Source organism: Pleurodeles waltl, chromosome 2_1 (genome assembly GCF_031143425.1).
Source record: "Pleurodeles waltl isolate 20211129_DDA chromosome 2_1, aPleWal1.hap1.20221129, whole genome shotgun sequence".
NCBI lineage: Eukaryota > Metazoa > Chordata > Amphibia > Caudata > Salamandridae > Pleurodeles > Pleurodeles waltl.
The window spans coordinates 163,037,257-163,058,278 of record NC_090438.1 but is presented as its reverse complement, the minus strand read 5'-3'; positions in this window follow the sequence as shown (position 1 = coordinate 163,058,278).

Here is a 21,022-nt window from a genome sequence, read left to right as displayed (position 1 = left end):
CGGGAGGGGGCTGGGGGCGATGTTGTGTGTTGTGTGCATGCATGGGGGTGTGCATGTGTGTATGTAGTGGGGATGTGTGAGTGCCTGTATGCTTGCGGGTGTGTTGTGAGTATGGGAATGAGTGCATGTATGTCTGTAGGTATGTCTGTATGGTTGTGTGCGTGTATGTTTGAATGTGGGTGTGCGTGTCTGACTGTGTGTATGGATGTTGGCATGTATGTCGGTGTGTGTGCGTGTATGTGTGTTGGTGGTGCCTGCGTGTGTGTCGTGTGTGCATGAGTGCTGTCATGTTGGGGGTCCGGGTGGGGAGGGGGGTCCTGCCACCTTTGGGGGGTGGCAGGGGTGGTGGGGGGTGTAGGGGAGGGAGTCGGGGTAGGGGTGGGGGTGGGGGAGACCCCTTTCAGTGCCAGGGAAGGGATTCCCTGGCACTGATAGTGCTTACCGCCATGGATTTCATGACGGTTTCAAACCACATGAAATCCATGGTGGTCAGCTGGGTCCAAATACCGCCGGCGGTATAGTGACGGCCGCCGGGCTGGAGACCCAGGTCTCCAGCCCGGCGGGCGGAACGGAGAACCGGCGGATGACCATGGCGGTAACCGCCATGGTAATAATTCCAAAAAAAAGACGGCCAGCCTGTTGGCGGTCTTACCGCCGCTTCTCTGCCTTCCGCCAGGGTCATAATGACCCCCTATGTGTCTTGGGAGGGGGGACAAGATGCTGGGAGATGCCATGCTGGATGGGTGACTGTCTGTTCGGGTGGTGTCTGCAGGTATTAAAGATGTGCTGCATGTGGGTGTTGGTGGTTGTGGTGGCTGCAGATGTAGTAACTTGGGTGGATGTCTGCGGGTCTGCTATTGTGGTTACTGAGGTTAAGATAGGAGTTGTGGCTGGATCAGTGACGGTGGTGGCTGTAGGTGTGTCTGGTATAGTGTCTGTGAAAGAGGCGGTGGAGGCAGTGGTGGGGGAGTCTGTGCAGGTAGTGGATGCTGGTGTGTCTGCAGGTGGGTGTTGTTTGTGTGCATGCCGGTGGTGGGTCTCGTGGTGCTTGTGTTTTTCAGTGGTACCCTTGGCTGTTGAGGTGGATTCATGCTTGTGTGTCTGTATGCTTTGGCTGGGTTGGGAAGAGGGGTTTGGGTTTGGGAAGAGGAAGGTGGAGAGGGGACGGTAGACAAAGGGTGACTGGCTGCCGTCAGGGTGGAGGTCAGAGCCTGAAAGGATCTTTGTAGGCCTGCCAGTGCACCGTGAATGCCCTCCAGAAATGCACTGCTCCACTGGACTTGAGCTGCCAGGCCCAGGATGGCATTCACGATGGTCGACTGACCCACAGAGATCGATCTCAAGAGGTCAGTAACCTCCTCACTGAGGGCAGCAGGGCTGGCAGGGGCAAAGGTACCTGCAACGAAGAAGATGCCCACCCTCCTGGGTGAGTGGGCACGGGCAACTGGATGGAGAGATACAGGGAAGGCGATGGTAGTAAGAGGAATGGCAGACAATGATGGTGCTGGGGTGGTCCCAGAAGGGTCTGCCACCACAAGGGGGTGTCCACTGTAGGAGGATTCTGAAGATGGCGTGGATGATCAAGTCTCCCTGTGGCACTCCTCTCACCTTCCGTGCTACTGGATCCCTCGCTGTCACTGGTAGCAGCACTCCGGGTCCCGTGGCCTGCAGCATCCCCACTCGCCTGTGCCCCTTCTCCTTCATCTGCCGATTCTGATGCACACAAATAGAGAGTGAGGGAGAGAGATAGGGAGAGAGAGGGTTAACACACACACAAACACACATTTAAACATGCACACCTGTGAGAATACATATCCCGGCTAGGCTATCTCAGGTGCCAATACACATTTCCTATATCATGTCACCACTATCCACCCCGTATGCCAACCCTCACACCTACATCTTCATCCAAATAGGTCAGCACTAATGGAGTCATCCACATGATCACCACCATAGCCATGTCTGCATGGACATCATGCCATGGATGAAGTACAAATGTCTCCCTGATTTTACATCCTACCTCTCCAACCTCCTATCAGCCATTGGAAGTACAGCTGACTGAACAAAACACATCAGGCCTGTACACTTACAACAGCTGATCAGTCCATGTCCCTTGTTAAATATCCATGACAGTGAAGACTACTCCACTCACACACCACACAGCATCTGCCTGTCACATTACATGGCTGACATAATACTCTGTACAGTAATGCCAATATAGATGTAAGAACTGATGAAGCCTCTACAAGTTATCCACCCATACAGGTGACACCTGATGTGTACAATACAAGTGTGGGGTACAGGCGTGTGATTAGTCTGTCCCAATCACATAGGAGGATCTACAGGCACCAAACACATATATATCACAACTAATCATACATTTAAGTGCATCTACAATGGCCTATACTGCAAATATTACACATCCATACTCAATCACTTAGTGCAATGTCACAAATGATGAACCTCAGGAACACACATATGACATCGCGGTCCACATACAATACCACCACACATGTGGTTTTATCAGTAGGACTTCACAACATAATACCACCACCCTCACTCACACCATTCCAAATTTGTGAACACCTGTACCTAAGTCCAGACAACACACATCTCAGATGGTATATACAGGTCAGCATTATGTATACATGCACCAACACCACTGTCTTTGCACTGACAACACATCCCTCTACTACATAGGGCAGCCTCAGGACAGTAAATACAACATTTATTTCACATCAACATCTCATAAGTCATACAATACCCAATTCTGTCTTAATCACCCACTTCAGCAGGGGTAGCAGACATTGCCCCACTCCATCAAATGTGCCCTCAAGTAACCATTAAGACATGATGTAGGCAGCATTTCTATGCTGCACTGTAATTGCTAGGGCATTGGCATACATGGCATTTATGTTACATATTGACAATGACGAGGTCTGCCTAGGCACTTACCACCTCTAATACTATCCCATTGGGTTCAAGGTTTCATCCCCACAAGTCTCGCACTTAGAAATGCATGATTATTGCAGTCAGACCAAATCAGTTGTACAATTCAAATGACCCTATTTTAGCAAACTTCACATACCCAATAGATAGCAGATTACCAATATCTGAGCAAACCATCGAAAGACATCTACAACTAATAATCAGGCCGAGTGGTTACTACCCATGCCCCCCAAGTCCACATACATGTTGCATTGACTACATTGTCACATATGATACAATGAGGCAGTTAATCCCATAGACCCTAAGCCAAGCCCCAGGATACAGTCAGAACACCTGAACTGCTACATCAAGCTCCCCCAACGTGTAGATTTGACCTATGTTAAGGCAGACTTCTGTGATATGAGACACATCCCTCATGTGATAGGGGTCACTGATGGCCCCCATATAGCCCTGGTCCCTCCCAGTGCCAATGAACAAGTGTATAGGAACATGAAGAACTACCACTCCATTAATGTTCAGGGGGTGTGTCTGGCAGACCAGTACATCTCACATGTCACACCTAAGTTCCTGGATCTGTGCCTGACACCTTCATGTTGAGGAACAGCAATGTCCCACATGATGGCATGACTACACACAGAGAGGGCCTTGACTCTAGTACTGAGCTCATCAATCAGTACTTCCAGTGACATACGGGTATGGTGAGTGTGGGTTAACAAGTGTTGTATGTCCGCATGATTTGCTGACATTAGTCATCCTGAGTTGACTCATCAGTGGTGGTGTAATGTGGTCATATCCCTATGTGTGTGTAAGGGGACTGACCTATTGAATGTAAAGTGCACTTTTAAAGTGTCTCAAATCTAAGAAGTGTACTCACTGAAGTTTCCTAGATTCACATCTCCAATGTACACAGTAGTATTGAGCTCTGTTTGCTGCATTCTCCTGTTCTCACATCATTTAACCCACTGACTGACTGTGGTAAAGAAATATGTGCCTCTGCTACCTATGGTTGAGACCTTTATAGTCACTAGCCATTGCTCAATGATTTGAGAATTGAGGGTAGTAAGTGCCAGATGGCAGTTACAGTGATTTCTGATGAAATTCTGTGAATGGTGTTGTATAGGCAAACTCTGGGGACCCTGGTTAGGAGGTATTCTACAGTGGGCACAACATCTATGTGCTGCATATATGCTTTGTGTAGCTCCATGCCTTCCATCCTGATGGTACTCTGTCATTGTCTTTTTGCAGGTTGGAATACTGAGTATACACTTGTGTAGGGCAGGATTTTGGACCGTCTGACATGTGTTGCACTGTGTCTCCTGCTGAGGATACCTCCCTCTGCTGATCATCACACTGCCAGTTGGAAGTAGGGGTGCATAACTATATCACATTTAGCAATCATCTTACTTTTGTTGCTGTTGTAATGAAGAAACATACACATTTGTGACAAAAATTATGTGGTTCATACATGGTCCAAGAGGTGATGAGTGAGGTCATGGTAGTTGGAATAATGAGAGTAGGGGGTACAGATGCTGTTTGCACAGGTCCAGTGTATCCAAATGCCAATGGGAAGATGGAGTTATGTAACTGAACTGTCAACAGGGTGTCTCAGTGGCACACAAGGGGGACAAACCAGGTGAGGGTCACTTCCTGGCAGTGGGTGTGGTCTTGGCATCTGCACCAGCCGGATGTCTGGATGGACGACCACGTTTGCAGGGGTTTTCGTCAGCTGCAGAGGGAGAGGTGTCTGAGGGCTGTGGTTCCCCTGGCAGGGCCTCCATTCTACTAGCTGCCACTGATGTGGATGGCTCAGATGTTATGTTGCTAGCGGAAGAGGCCTGCTGGTGGGTGGAGGAAGCACGCAGCGTGGTGTTGATATCCCTCAGCACCCCTCCAATGGTGGCCATGGTGGCAATGTGGGCCTGACACTGCTGCATGACCTTCTGGTGGTATTCCCTCAGTTGCCTTTGGTTTTCCCCCAACAGGGTGATAATTTGGCCCATCCTGTCCTGGGATTGTTGGTATGCTCCCAGGACTTGGGAGATGATTTCCTGGTCAGTGGGGTCCCTTAGGGCCCCATCCTGTGGCCCAAACCTTCCCTCCCATGCTCCCTGCCCCATGTGCCTGTGCCTCGGGCACGGTGTGCCCACTCCCAGTGTTTGCAGGACCTTCATTGTCTAGGGTGTAAGGGGTCGATTCAGGTCCCTGTACTGTGGGGCATACAATAGTTTGAAAAGTCCTTGGGCCACAGGTTTGGGGACGAAGGGTTGGCTGTGAAGTTGTAGCTACAGGGTTGGGGGGGATAGATGTGGGCAGGGTGAGGCAAGGAATCGTAGACTGACCAGGTGTCCCAGATGGGCCACGTAGGTCGTCAGTGTCCAGACATCCAGACGTGTTGTCCTCACTGGGGCCTTCATCCTGAGGTGGGCTGGCAGTATCTGGTATCCTCTCCATGGTGGCACTGGCAGGGGTACCTCTGGATGAAGTGAGAGAGGCAGTCACATATTGAAGGTGTGTTTGGTTATCTCTTTATCATATGCACACAATGGCTTGACATGATTACCAGCAATGACAATGACAGATGCTGCACAGCATACCATTGGTGGTAGATAGTGGTCTGTGACATGTGTACCATACTTCATTTAGGCTGGTGGTTTAGTTAATCTGGGTATATGTATGGATACTGGTACTGACTGATAGTTCACATGATTTTTCTGCACTGTCAGCTAGGGACTAATCAGGCTTGGTAGTTGTGAGTGGAAAATGGCAGGACATAACAGTATGGTATCCCAGTGGGAGGAGGGTATAAGAGTCTGCACGGTTATTTTTCCTATCTGTGTATGTTGTGCATGTGCATGGAGCCTGCCATCTTACATTCCGTACCATGGTGGGTGACTTTCTGGGTTGTGGATCCTGATTAGTGGCCAATTCGATTAGTCACAGAGCTGTAGCTGTGTTTAGCCTTGTATACCATTGTGCTCTGCCATTGCACTGCTGTCATTGCCATGTAGTAGTCCTCAATCATAGCATCTAGTTGATAAAGCAAGTTCAAAAGTCATACTTGCAAGAGATGTGATGTGATTGTCACATTCCAGGTATTCATGTAGATGGCATAGTGCATTGTGGGAGTTGTAGTGATGTTTTATCCAATGCTATCTGTGCCTTTGTCAAGGGCTATGTGGGCAGATGGGCTGGGTGGAGGTGTGGCATGGAGGAGAGGGGCATTAGGTGGATGGATAGGGTATGTAGTGAGACATGGATTACATTGGGGGGGATTTGGGTGGTGAGGAACCCTGCAGGGCACGACAATTGTGTGACATGGTAGTTGTGTCCGCCAGGCCCTCGGGATGCAGTATGTCCAAGAATTTCTCCTCCCAAGATATTAACTGTGGGGTAGGAGGTAGGGGCCCACTGCCATTCTTGCACACGGAAATCTGGTGTTGTGATGTCAAGGAACGCACTTTCCCCCTAAGGTTGTTCCACCTCTTCCTGATGTCCTCCCTTGTGTGTGGATGGCTGCCCACTGAGTTGACCCTGTTGACTATTTTCTGGCACAACTCCATTTTTTTCTGGCTATAGAGGTTTGCTGGACCTGTGCTCCAAACAGTTGTGGCTCTACCCTGACAACTTCATCCACCATGACCCTCAACTCGTCTGTGAACTCTGGGTGCTTTTGTGGGGACATGGTAGTGGTTGTGCTGTGGGTGAGAGGGTGTTGTGTATGTAAGGGTGCAGTGTAGGATGATTAATGGGGTGTGGGTGGTGCGTAGTGGGTGATGGTCGCTTGCGGTGTGTGTGTGTGTGGTCGTTATGTGTTTTTGTGTTGGTAGTGGTTTTGTTGTGTGTGATGAGTGAGATATATATCTGTGCGTATGGTGTAATGGTGTAATATGAGTGTATTTACCTGCTCCCTGTGTATGTGTAAATCAATTTAGTTGCAAAGGATTATGGGTTGTGTGGGGGTCTGTTTTATAGTGCAGTGAGTAGGTGCGTCTAGTATGTGTATGTGTGTCAGGTGTGGGATATTCAAACTGTCCAATGAGGTGTCGTATTCTGACAGTAGTGGTTTCTGAGTGTGGCGGTTCGCTCAGCCAATGGTTTTCCGCCGCGAAAGAACCACTGAGATGATTTGTGGCTCGTAATCTGGTGGATGGAATTGTGAGGCTGCCGGTGCTAGTGGTGGAGCTGCCTCTTTCCTGCCCTCCTGTCTCCTGGTGGTGTCAGATTTGTGGCTGTTTTTTGGCTGTCTTCATGGTGTGAGTCATAATATGGTGATCGGATTGCTGCCAACATGGCGGTCTTTTGGCAGCTGCCACGGCGGCTGTCTTATGTAACGACCCCCAAAGTCGTAATGAGGCCCAATGTGTTTTACTTCTTTTACTGCAGAGATGTTTCAACAAAGCATGAAGTGTAGAATACAATGTCTTCTGTTTTTTTCTGTTCTGATGCTTCATCAACATGAGGTAATGTAAAGAGCACATTGAGAACCACATTGACATAGCAGTTGACACCAGGGTAGTTTGACAACTAGTAACCAACAATATCTCTGTCATTGGCAATTTTATTATCTTAACAACTTCCTTGTTTTCGTACTTTCCCTTATTTTCAACACCATCACCATAAATCTCTGAAGGTTTTCTCCCCAGACAGATGGTAAGTTTTTTCATAAACTGAATACTGTCCTACATAAGGAGCATAAAAACATCTTAATCGGTTGTACTCTTTCATACAACTTGGATCGGAATTTACTTTGCTGTCATCAAACTAAATAAGATACAAACCGGACAATCTTCTAACTCGAGATAAGGCTACATATTACACACCTTCCTTAAACACAGTGCTACCAATAATAATAAATGCTGCATCTACAACATAAACCTTGCGATTTCTGAATAGTCACAGCATATGCTACAGAAAATAGAAATTGCTTCAGCCGATCATATAAGTCTACCACAAGCAAAAAATGTACAATAGACCTTCCAATCTGCTTTATGCCATCAACCTGATCAAATTTTATCGCTAGGTATTCCACATCATTCCCATTAGGAAAGCAAATACAATCAGTCCCTTTACCCATGACACCCTTAACTAATCCTTCCTCAACATTTATATTTCTATGAACAATTACTGTACAGTTCTTGTAAACACTTAAACATTTCTCTAATCCCACAGTTCTGGAAACAGATTTTTCCAGTGAATCCCATTTTCCTTGTAATATTTTATTTAGGAATACTGTCAAACCCTGGTGTTCATTTTTTCTATTGCTGTAATTTGAAAAACTCTTATTTCTCCAATTTTAGCAATTCTTCATTGAAACAGGAGCACACCTCAAGTGTAGGTATTAGGCACACAATGGCTTTTCCTTCTCGAATAAACATGAACATTAGCTCTGCTGCTGTCTTGTTTGTAGGAAACAGTATCTTAACAAGTTCACTTTCTATGTGACGTTCCCCCTCTTTTGTGAGAACACCGACTCTAATATTCTTAAAAATATTTGCGTATTTAATGTCAGATGCTTGTTACATATTTCTAAGAAGCTCTTTGTATTAGATGTTTAGCCAAATGTTTACCTTTTCAATACTTCCCAAGGAATTAGGAGTTTCATCATGGTGTAGTGTTTTGAAAACAGGCTGTCCATTGACCGGTGTAAGTTGAAGTAGATGGCTCAACACAATCAAGTGTCTTCCTCCAACAGTGCATCATAGTCTGTCATGAGAATCTAATGCATTCTCAAGTGTACAAAGGCAAGCATTAACTTTGAGACCATGCTCACCTCATTGATGATTAAACATTTTAAATTATTTAGTGCTCTTGAGACTTCATGACAAGCTTCACCTAATAATGTTTGGTACTCCAGTTTGTTGTCATGTTCCACAGGCAGCATGAAAATACGTTTTAAAGTAATTCCCTCACTCTGTAGTTTTCTGTAGGAAAGCAGTGAGAACCTGTATTAAAAAGCTTTTATCTGTGCCAGCTTGACCACCAACATAAACAGTGTAAGCTTAAATGATGAGAATGCACGCTCATCCTTCTCATGGAGGAATACATGCTCAACTCTTTCTTTCACCTTCTTATATATTCCTTTTTGCTCACCATTTAGTTGTCCGACTAACTCCTCCAAATCCATACTTACCTGTCTTGCTTGCTGAATTGCAGTCTCTACCTTGTTCATAGCAATGGTAGCCTAATTTTCAATAACTGGATGTCAGAGAGGATCTTGACTTAGAGATCCTGAACTTTGGCTGCTTTGTGAACTCTCCTTAGCTATTTCAGCAGCAATTGTTTCTTCCTGTCCAATCTCATTGTAGGAAAGTAGCCTCTTTCTAGCTTGGTTACCCCCACTTTTTGCCTGTTTGTCAGTGCTTTTGACTGTGTTCACTGGGTCCTGCTAACCAGGACCCCAGTGACTGTTCTCTCTCCTCTAAATTTGGTTACTGGTAACATTTTATCCCCACAATTGGCATACTGGTGCCCCCATGTAAGTTCCTAGTATATGGTCCCTAGGTACCCAGGGCATTAGGGTTCCAGGGGATCCCTATGGGTTTCAGCAGTTATTCTGCTATCCATAGGGGGCCCATGCAAAGGGTTCTGCAGGCCTCCCATTGCAGCAAGCGTGAACCGGGTGCACGCCCCCTGTTTCACTACAGGTCACTGCACCAGGTAAGTAACCCCTATGGTAAGCCCTCTCAGCCCAGACGGCAGGGTGCAGGTACCTGTGTGTGAGGGTACCCCTGCACTAGCAGAGGTGCCCCATGAACTCCAGCTCCATTTTACTGGACTTCGTGAGTGCAAGGATGGCAGTTTATATATCTACTGGACATAGGTCACTACCTATATCCAGCTACATAATGGTAACCATGAACCTGGGAATGTTTGGTATCAAACGTGTCGGAATCATACCCCAATACTGTTGCAGGTATTTGAAGTATGATTCATGCACTCTGGGTGCTCTTTAGAGGACCCCCAGCATTGCTACCACCAGTCTTACAGGGTTTCACTGGGAAGACCAGCTGCTGCCACTCCTCAGATGAGTTTCTGCCCTCCTGCTGCTTGATCTGATCAAGCCCAGGAAGGCGAACAAAGAATTTCCTTTGGGATAGGAGGTAACACCCTCTCCCTTTGGAAATAGGTGTGGCTGGTGTGGGAGGGGTAGCCTCCCAGAGACACTGTTTTTTTGTTTTGAAGGGTACATTTGGTTCCCTCCATGCATAAACCAGTCTACACTGGTTCAGGGACCCCCAGTCCCTGCTCTGGTGTGAAATTGGACAATGAAAGGGGAGTGACCACTCCCTTTTCCATCACCACCCCAGGGGTGGTGCCCAGAGCTCCTCCAGATGGTCCCTGGGTTCTGCCATCTTGTTTCCAAGGTTGGCAGGGAACTCTGGGAGCATCTGAGTGGCCAGGCCAGGCAGGCAACGTCAGAGGCACTCTTTGATAGGTAGTTACCTGGTTAGATGACCAAGCCCCCTCTTTGGGCTATATAAGGTCTTCCTCTGGGGTGGGTCCTCAGATTCGGCTTGCAAGACTCCAGCAGGACTCCTCTGCAACTTCTGCTTCGACTTCTGGCCTCAGGAACAGCGACTGGACCCTCCATGAACCTAAAAGCTGCAGATACACAAGGATGACTCTTCTGCAACACTGTATTTGGAACTCTGCCAGCTTTGCAACATTTCCCCAGCTGTGCATCCTAAGAAGACTGCAACTTTTCAGCCTGCATGAGAAGAAGAAGGAACCTCCATTGGGTAGAAGGCATCACTTCCCTGGAACTAGAGGTACATGGCTGCAATGATGACCGGCTGCATGGATCTCCCCTCATCCTGAGTGGCATGGGTCCTGCATCATGAGTGGTGGTCCAGAAAGTCTCCCTTGATTCTTTGTACCAGCTGACACACTTTGGTAGTGGTAAGTCCTTTCTACCCCATGCAAGACAGTACCATCATGCACCGCCTCCTTTGCTGCTGCCAAGGCTTGTTGCCTCACCTCCCAGGGGAACTTCAGGCGAAGTACAGCTTCAGCCCCCAGCACTCTCTCCTGCAACTTCTGGACCTCGGCGTGGTCCTCCAGTGACATGGGAGCAACTTCTGTGGTGCTGTGTGGGCTGCTTCAGCAACTTTTGTGTCCCTGTCCTGTGGGACACTTGTGGGTGCTGCCTCTGCTCCTGTAGGCCTTCTGTGACCCAGAGGGTCCATGTAACTCCCCCTCCTGGGTGGAGTCCGCCTGGACCTTGCTGGTCCCCGGCAGCACCTCTTTTCCTCCAAATGCGAGTTTGCCTTTGCCAAGGTTTGTTGGTGGAAATCCTTCACCAACAGCCATCTGCAATCCAGCTTTCAGTGTGGGACATCTTTTGCATGCATCAGGATATCTTCTCGAGCTTCTGTGCTGCAGTGCTGACCTGTCTTCCTTCTTCGTCAACCAACTCTAAAAGGTACCTCTGGGTGGGTAGCATCTCCTCCTCCCCCTGGACTCCACAGACACTTCTGGACTTGGTCCCCTCTTTCCACACGTCTCCATCTTCAGTTTTCCACTGCTGGTTCCTTGCAGGCTATTCTGGGTGTCTTCTTTTTCTTCTTTTCATCCTTTGGGGTGGTTCTGGGGAAATCCAGTGTTTACTCCTGCATTCCTGGTCGCTGGGGGGTACTGCATTACTTATCTGTGTGGTTTCATAGTACTCCTAGCCCCCCTCTACTCAATTCACTTACCTAGGTGGGGGCCCTGTGTTCGCATTCTACTTTCTTAGTGTATGGTTTGGGCTCCCCCTAGGGCTACTATTGATATTGCTGTTTCATACTGTTTTCTAACTTTTGGTATGTATCTTACTGTTTATTAGTGTGTGTGTGTGTGTGTTTGTGTGTATATATATATATATATATATATATATATATATATACTAATATATGTATATATATATATATAAATATATATATATATACTTACCTCCTATTGGAGGATTGCTTCTCTAGTGTTTTCTGATACTGTGATCCAAAAATAAAGTACCTTTATGTTTGGACAACCAAGTATTTTCTTTCTTATGTGTAAGTACTTTGTGACTGTAGTAGCTTTGCATGTCTCCTAGATAAGCCTTGGCTACTCATCCACAGCTACCTATAGAGAGACTGGCTTCTAGACACTGCCTTTACCTCAGTGAGAGGGGATACCTGGACCTGGTATAAGGTGTAAGTACCATAGGTACCCACCACACACCAGGCCAGCTTCATACACTTATCATTTAACATTTTCAAATAGTAAGGAAATACTGGATGCTGCCTTTCACAGCATTGAAACAATCTTCGCAGAAGTCCAACTCGCCAAGTAATTCTGATTCAGAATGTCAAGGCTTCAGCAGTTGTAAAAGTGCCAAATAGAAAAACTCCCTTTTTTCAGGAGTTTGGCAACTACAATTTCTGTGGTTAAATAGACTGTGTTTTGTGTGTCATACCAGACAACTGTTGCAACCAACTAGTACAAATTTCTCTTCATCTACATCTTCTGTTACATTGTTTCTGTATCTGTAGTGTTGAAGTACTTCATAAAGACAAACATTTTCAAGATGTGGAATCCTTTTAGGATAGTAAGTGTCCAATATATTTGTTTTGACAATATCTGTACTTTCTGGATCAAACTCTGCTGTTGTGGGTTTTCTTTAGTGCCTGGGTTGGACACCCTTATTTTGGAATTAGGCCCGTAGCCCTTGCCTTTTATACACAGACGCGTTTTTATTAATTTCATATTTTTTTTAGCACAGCCAGCCCTTAGCTTGTTGTTTTTATGTTTTATTCAGCTGCTTTATTTTGAGAAGGCATAGTTGTTTGACTGCATATTTTATCAGCCCTTAGTACACATTTCACTTTGTGCCCTATTCAAGGCTATCATGTTCGGTCCATAATATTCTAACTCCTATAGCCACTCCAGGAGCTCAGGAGTCAGTCCCCAATTCCTAGACACATTAGTGCATCAGGCCTGTTCTTAGAACACTGCATGATTTATTATATAAATGCTATATAGGCCTAAAGGGGGCCGAAGGCATTCCAGTCATGGCTGTCCTAGGGGGCACATCATATTTGATAGCTTCGCTCATCCTGCGGCTGACTTTTCACCTACACGAGAAGATTGCCATCCAGACTCTTGGCAGCCTCTTCAGGTATGGGTCAGGGTCCCTCCTTTAAATTGAGATAGGCAGAAGCTTTACCACCACTATTCTATCAGATTTTAAGCAGGGCATAGGTAGGAATTGTTAGACTTTTAGGATCATATAAAAATGGGGTTGTTTATTGTAGGAGGCTGGCCTGGCTTATAGTGGGTACCTTGTGGTACTTACACCCTGTGCCAGGTCCAGTTATCCCTTATTAGTAGAATAGAGGTGTTTCTAGCAGATTAGGCTGATAGAAGGTAGCTATGGCAAAGCAGCTTAGGCTGAACTAGGAGACATGCAAAGCTCCTACTATACCACTTATATCATATAGCACAATATCATAAGAAAACAGAATACACAGAAGTACTAAAAATAAAGGTACTTTATTTTTATGACAATATGCCACAAGTCTCTCAGTGAGTACCCTCAGTTAGAAGGTAAGTAATATTCCCAAGTTATATGTGCACAAACTCAAAACAGGTAAGTAACAGTAAGAAAAGTAGTGCAAACAATGTAGAATCACAATAGGATGCAATAGGTGAACATAGGTCTAGGGGCAACACAAACCATTTACTCCAAAAGTGGAATGCGAATCACGAATGGACCCCAGAGCTATGGGAGCTTGTAGAGGGTCGCTGGGACAGTAAGAAAACAGTCAGGGTGTCCAAGATACCCCACCTCAAGACCCTGAAAAGTAGGAGTAAAGTTCCCCTACTACCCCAAAAGGAAACAATAGTCGTGATGGGGGGATTGTGCAAGAACCACAAACACCAGCAAAGCACTGAAGATGGATTCCTGGATCTGAAGACCTGCAAGGCAAGGGGACCAAGTCCAAGAGTCACGATAGTGTCCGGGGGGGCAGGAGCCCAAGAAACCCCGGATGAAGGTGCAAAAGGGCTGCCTCCTGGTGGAAGAAGCCGAAGATTTCGCAACAACAAAAAGGGCTAGGAACTTCTCCTTTGGAAGGAAGATGTCCCACGGCGTGCTGGATGTTGCAGAAGTGTTTCCACACAGAAATACCGCAAACAAGCCTTGCTAGCTGCAAGGGTCGCAGTAGAGGTTTTTGCATGCTGCTGGGGACCAGGAAGGACCAGGATGTCGCCCCTTGGAGGAGGAGACAGAGGGGGTGCTCAGGAACTCAGAGAGCCCCCACAGAAGCAGGCAACACCCACAGAAGTACCAGAGCAGGCACTTAGAAGATTTGTGAACCGGAGTCCACTCAGAGTCAGAGTAAGAAAGGAGGGTCCCACGACGTCAGAGTCCAACTCGGAGGGTTGAGCGCTGCAGAACGGAGTGCTGGGGACCCAGGCAAGGCTGTGCACAAAGGAATCCTTGGAAAAGTGCACAGAAGCCGGAGCAGCTGCAAATCACGCAGTACACAGGTTTGCAGTCTAGCGTGGGGAGACAAGGACTTACCTCCACCAAACTTGGACTGAAGGATCAATGAACTGTGGGGGTCACTTGGATATAGCTCCTGTGTTCAAGGGACCACGCTCGTCGAGATGAGAGGGGACCCAGAGGACTGGTGATGCAGAAGTCTGGTGCCTGCGTTAGTAGGGGGAAGACTCCGTCAAATCACAGGAGATTTCTTTGGGATTTCCAGTGCAGGGTGAAGGCAGAAAGCCCTCAGAGCTTGCACCACCAGGAAGCAGTCGAGAAAGCCGGCAGGATTAGGCGCTACAATGTTGCTGGTAGTCGTCTTGCTACTTTGTTGCGGTTTTGCAGGCGTCCTGGAGCAGTCAGCGGTCGATCCTTGGCAGAAGTTGAAGAGGGAAGTGCAGAGGAACTCTGGTGAGCTCTAGCATTCGTTATCTGAAGAATACCCCAGAGGAGAGACCCTAAATAGCCAGAAAAGGAGGTTTGGCTACCAAGAAAAGAGGATTGGCTACCAAGAGAGCTAAGAGCCTATCAGGGAGGGTCTCTGACGTCACCTGCTGGCATTGACCACTTAGAGAAGTCCAGTGTGCCCCCAACACCTCTGAATCCAAGATGGCAGAGGTCTGGGACACACTGGAGGAGCTCTGGGCACCTCCCCTGGGAGGTACTGGTCAGGGGAGTGGTCACTCCCCTTTCCTTTGTCCAGTTTTGCGCCAGAGCAGGGCTCTGAACCGGTGTAGACTGGCTTATGCAGAGATGGGCACCATCTGTGACCATCAAAGCATTTCCAGGGGTTGGGGGAGGCTACTCCTCCCCAGCCCTGACACCTTTTTCCAAAGGAGGAGGGTGTAACACCCTCTCTCTGAGGAAGTCCTTTGTTCTGCCTTCCTGGGCCGGGGCTGCCCAGACCCCAGGAGGGCAGAATCCTGTCTGATGGGTTGGCAGCAGCAGCAGCTGCAGTGGAAACCCCGGAAAAGCAGTTTGGCAGTACCCGGGTTCTGTGATAGAGACCTGGGCACAATTCCATGATCTTAGACATGTTACATGGCCATGTTCGGAGTTACCATGGTGACGCTACACATAGGTAGTGACCTATGTGCATTGCACGCGTGTACTGGTGTCCCCGCACTCACAAAGTTCGGGGAAATTGCCCTGAACGATGTGGGGGCACCTTGGCTAGTGCCAGGGTGCCCACACACTAAGTAACTTGGCACCCAACCTTCACTAAGTGAGGGTTAGACATATAGGTGACTTATAAGTTACTTATGTGCAGTGGAAAATGGCTGTGAAATAACGTGGATGTTATTTCACTCAGGCTGTAGTGGCAGGCCTGTGTAAGAATTGTCTGAGCTCCCTATGGGTGGCAAAAGAAATGCTGCAGCCCATAGGGATCTCCTGGAACCCCAATACCCTGGGTACCTAAGTATCATATGCAAGTGAATTATATGGGTGTACCAGTGTGCCAATGAGAATTGGTCAATTTAGTCACTAGCCTGCAGTGACAAATTTAGAAAGCAGAGAGAGCATAAACACTGAGGTTCTGGTTAGCAGAGCCTCAGTGATACAGTTAGGCACCACACAGGGAATACAAATAGGGCACATATTATGAGCACTGGGGTCCTGCCTAGCAGGATCCCAGTGACACAAGGGCTAAAACAAACATATATACAGTGAAAATGGGGGTAACAAGTGAGGCAAGATGGTACTTTCCTACACCCCCCCCCCAAACGAAGGACAATAAGACTAGCCTTGTCCAGATGAGTCTTCATTGTCTAAGTGGAAATAACTGGAGAGTCCATCTGCATTGGAGTGGGTACTCCCAGGTCTATGTTCCACTGTATAGTCCATTCCCTGTAGAGATATGGACCACCTCAACAATTTAGGGTTTTCACCTTTCATTTGCTTTAGCCAAAGTAGAGGTTTGTGGTTTGTCTGAACAATAAAGTGAGTACCAAACATGTATGGTCTCAGCTTTTTCAGTGCCCAGACCACAGAAAAGGCCTCCATGGCAGACCAACGTTTTTCTCTAGGGGTCAACCTTCTGCTGATAAAAGCAACTGGTTGATCCTGGACCTCAGAATTCAGTTGTGATAGTACTGCCCCTACCCCTAATTCAGATGCATCAGTTTGAACAATGAATTTCTTGGAGTAACATGGGCTTTTTAGGACAGGTGCAGAGAACATGACCTGTTTCAGCTCCTCAGAAGCTTTCTGGCAGCTGGCTGTCCATGACACCTTCTTAGGCATTTTCTAGCTAGTGAGATCATTAAGAGGGGCTGCTATGGAGCCATAATTCTTGATGAATCTCTATATACCCTGTGAGGCCTCAAAAGGCTCTCACCTGGTTGTGAGTTGTAAGGGGAACCCAATCCATGATAGTTTGGATTTTCCCCTGCAGTGGTGCAATCTGTTCTCCACCAACCAGGTGTCCCAGATAAACCACTTTTCCCTGCCCTATCTGGCACTTTGTGGCCTTGATAGTGAGGCCTGCCTTTTGCAGGGCCTCCAAACCTTTCCATAAGTGGACCAGGTGATCATCCCAGGTTGAGCTAAAGACAGCAATATCATCTAGATATGCTGTACTGAAAGCCTCCAACCCTTGCAGGACTGTATTCACCAACCTCTGAAAAGTGTCAGGTGCATTTTTCAAACCAAAGGGCATTACTGTGAATTGGCAGTGCCCTCCAATGGTAGAAAATGCAGTCTTGGGTTTAGCATCTTCTGCCAATCTAATCTGCCAATTCTCTGCAGTTAGATCAAAAGTGCTAAGATACTTGGCAGAAGCAAGTGTATCAATGAGCTCATCTGCCCTGGGTATAGGATGAGCATCAGTTTTGGTAACCTGGTTGAGCCCTCTGTAATCTACACAAAACGTCAACTCTCTCTTTCCATCTTTGGTGTGAGGTTTTGGTACAAGCACAACTGGTCTAGCCCAGGGGCTTTCAGAAGGTTCAATCGCCCCTAAATCCAACATTTTCTGCACCTCTTGTTTAATGCAGTCTCTGACATGGTCAGGCTGCCTATAAATTTTACTTTTGACAGGCAGGCTGTCTCCAGTGTCAATTGTGTGTTCACACCACGATGTTGTACCTGGTGCAAGTGAAAAGAGGTCTGAAAATTGGCTTAAGAGATTGATGCAGTTGTCTTTCTGTTCTGCAGTCAGACAATCTGCTAAAACTACTCCCTCCACTAAGGCATCTGCTTCAGTGATGGTGAAGAGATCAGGGATAGGGTCACTCTCTTCTTCCTGTCCCTCATCTGTTGCCATGAACAGGGTGAGAACAGCCATGTCATAGTATGGTTTTAGGCAGTTGACATGAATCACCCTAAGGGGACTCCTGGCAGTGCCCAGGTCTACCAAATAGGTAACCTCACCCTTCTTTTCAACTATGAGATAGGGTCCACTCCATTTGTCTTGGAGTAATCTTGGGGCCACAGGCTCCAATACCCACACCTTCTGTCGTGGTTGATACTGGATCAGGACTGCCTTCTGGCCATGCCATTGCTTTTGCAGCTCTTGGCTGGCCTCAAGGTTTTTACTGGCCTTTTTCATATATTCAACCATTCTGGATCTTAGGCCAAGTACATAGTCTACTATGTCCTGTTTAGGAGCTTTTAAAGGTTGTTCCCACCCCTCCTTCACAAGAGCAAGTGGACCTCTTACAGGGTGCCCAAAGAGGAATTCAAAGGGGCTGAAGCCCTCTCCTTTCTGGGGTACCTCCCTGAAAGCAAAAAGGAGGCAAGGTAACAAGACATTCCATCTCCTCCTGAGTTTTTCAGGGAGTCCCATTATCATACCTTTGAGAGTGTTATTAAACCTCTCAACCAGACCATTTGTTTGTGGATGGTAAGAGGTGGTGAACTTGTAGGTAACACCACATTCCTTCCACACCTTGCTTTTAGGTATGCAGACATGAAGTTGCTACCTCTGTCTGACACCACCTCTTTAGGAAAACCCACCCTGGAGAAGATTCCTAGGAGGGCCTTTGCCACTGCAGGAGCTGTAGTGGTCCTTAAAGGTATGGCTTCAGGATATCTTGTGGCATGGTCCACTACCACCAAGATAAATCTATTGCCTGAAGCAGTTGGAGGGTCAAGGGGGCCAACTATGTCAACCCCTACCCTTTCAAAGGGCACCCCAACCACTGGACGTGGAATTAGAGGGGCCTTTGGAGTGTCACCAGTCTTGCCACTGGCTTGGCAGGTCACACAAGATTTACAAAAGTCTTTTGTGTCCTCTGACATATGAGGCCAGTGAAACAAGGGGACAAGTCTTTCCCAAGTTTTCGTCTGGCCCAAATGCCCAGCCAAAGGAATGTCATGTGCTAGGGTGAGAGGAAACTCTCTGTACTGCAGGGGAATGACCAATCTCCTGGCAGCTCCAGGTTTTGGGTCCCTTGACTCTGTATACAAGAGGTTGTCTTCCCAGTACACCCTATGACTGTCACTGACATACCCATTCTGCTGTTTGACAGCTTGCTGTCTGAGACCCTCTAATGTGGGACAGGTTTGCTCTGCCATACTCAGCTCTTCCCTGGCAGGCCCCCCTCCACCCAAAAGCTCACCAGTGTCTGCTGCCAGCTCCTCTGGTGTACATTCTGCACAGGGAGAGAATTCATCTTCCTCAAAAGGGGAATCATCTGTAGAGGGAGGGCTAGTGGGTTGGGATTTACCCCTGCTACCCCTAGCTTTAGGGAGCACTTGGTCCAGTGTTCCAGTATCCAAGTTACCCTGTCCGTTTTGCTTCGTGGCCTGAGCCCTAGTTAAAGCAAAAATATGCCCAGGAATGCCCAGCATTGCTGCATGGGCCTCCAACTCCACTTCTGCCAAGCTGATGTCTCCAAATCGTTTCCCAGTAGAAAGTCTACAGGTAAATCACTGGCTACCACAACTTTCTTTGGACCAGTAACCCCCCCCCACCACCCCCTCCCCAGTTAGGATTCACAACAGCCATGGGGTGGCTAAGTGTGTTGTTATGAGCGTCTGTCACTTGGTACTGCTGACCAAGTAGGTGTTGATCAGGGTGGACCAGTTTTTCTATCACCATAGTTACACTGGCTCCTGTGTCCCTGTATGCCTCAACTTGAACACCATTGATTAGGGGAAGTTGCTTGTACTTACCCATATTAAGGGGACAAGCAACCAAGGTGGCAAACTCAATGCCACCATCAGAGACTAAAACTGCCTATGTGGTCTCCCTAACAAGACCAACCCCAACTACATTGCCAATAGTGGGCCCAGCTACACCCTTGGATTGGCTATTAGTAGTAGATTTCCCACCACTGCTATTACTAGGGGCACTAGAATTTGCATCAGGGGTTGTGGTGGTGGGAGGTTTGGCGTTTTTCTTTGGACAAGTGGCATCACTTTTTCTGACAGTAAGGAGCCTATCCCTACCCTTTCCAGTGAAAGATAGCCACAAAATAGCAGCCCACTGCCTTTGAGGGACCAACTGTACCATACAGGCCCTATCAAATGCAGCAAACCACTTATTAGTGTCATCCCCCTCCTTGTAAGGGGGGACTATCTTGGGCAGATTCCTGGAATCTTACTCTTTAACAGGACTGCTATCAGAAATACTGCTGCTGCCACCATGGGGAACTAATCCCAACACCTGTCTTTCCCTCTCTGTGTCTAGGGATTCCCTATCTAAGATCAGCTGCTTCTGTTTAAGCTTCAGTCTGGTCTCTTCAACCCTCAACTTTTTGAGTTCCCTTTCTAATAAGTTATCCTCAGGGTGGGTGGGTTGGGAATGTTTAGACACAGAAGAAATGTGGCAAGTTTCAGAGGGAGACCTGTCCCTAACTGTCTGGACCCTAGTAACCTGGCCTCTAGGGGTGAAAGATGCCGTACTGTTGTGGGAGCCTCTATCACTACCAGTGTCACTAGGTGCCCTGCTAGGGGACAGGCCCTTGTAAGAACCTTCCCCAGCTTCTCCAAGGAACTCCTCTGAATCTGACTGGGAAGCTTCTCCTTTTCCTAACCTCTCCTGAGATGGGCCAGACTGGTTCTGGTCATCTACAATGAGCATGTCAAAGAGAAACTCTTTTGTAAGGTTCTTACCTATACTCAAACCTCTATCCAGGCAGAGATCCCCTCAAACTTTTATAGTTTAAACTCTCATATGTTGCCTTAACAGTTTTGGGAGTGGGCTCTACAACAGACATGATAGTATAGGTTTCAGGATAGTGAGAATTAAAAAGTTTTAGAACTTTAGAAAGCACAGAAAAATCTTTTTCAAACTTTGGGAAAAACGTTCAGAAGTTTTCAAAAACTTTTCAGAACTTTGTCAAACGTTTTAGAATAGAAAAGTAATTGTTTTTGGTTAAGTGTACATACATGGAACTATTTGGTATATGATTCTCTTATGAAAAGTACCAAATGACAAAATGTTAAAGCAGTTGCAAGTACTTATGCCACCGCTGCACCACCAATGTAGGCCTGGCTTATAGTGGGTACCTTGTGGTACTTACACCTTGTGCCAGGTCCAGTTATCCCTTATTAGTAGAATAGAGGTGTTTCTAGCAGCTTAGGCTGATAGAAGGTAGCTATGGCAAAGCAGGTTAGGCT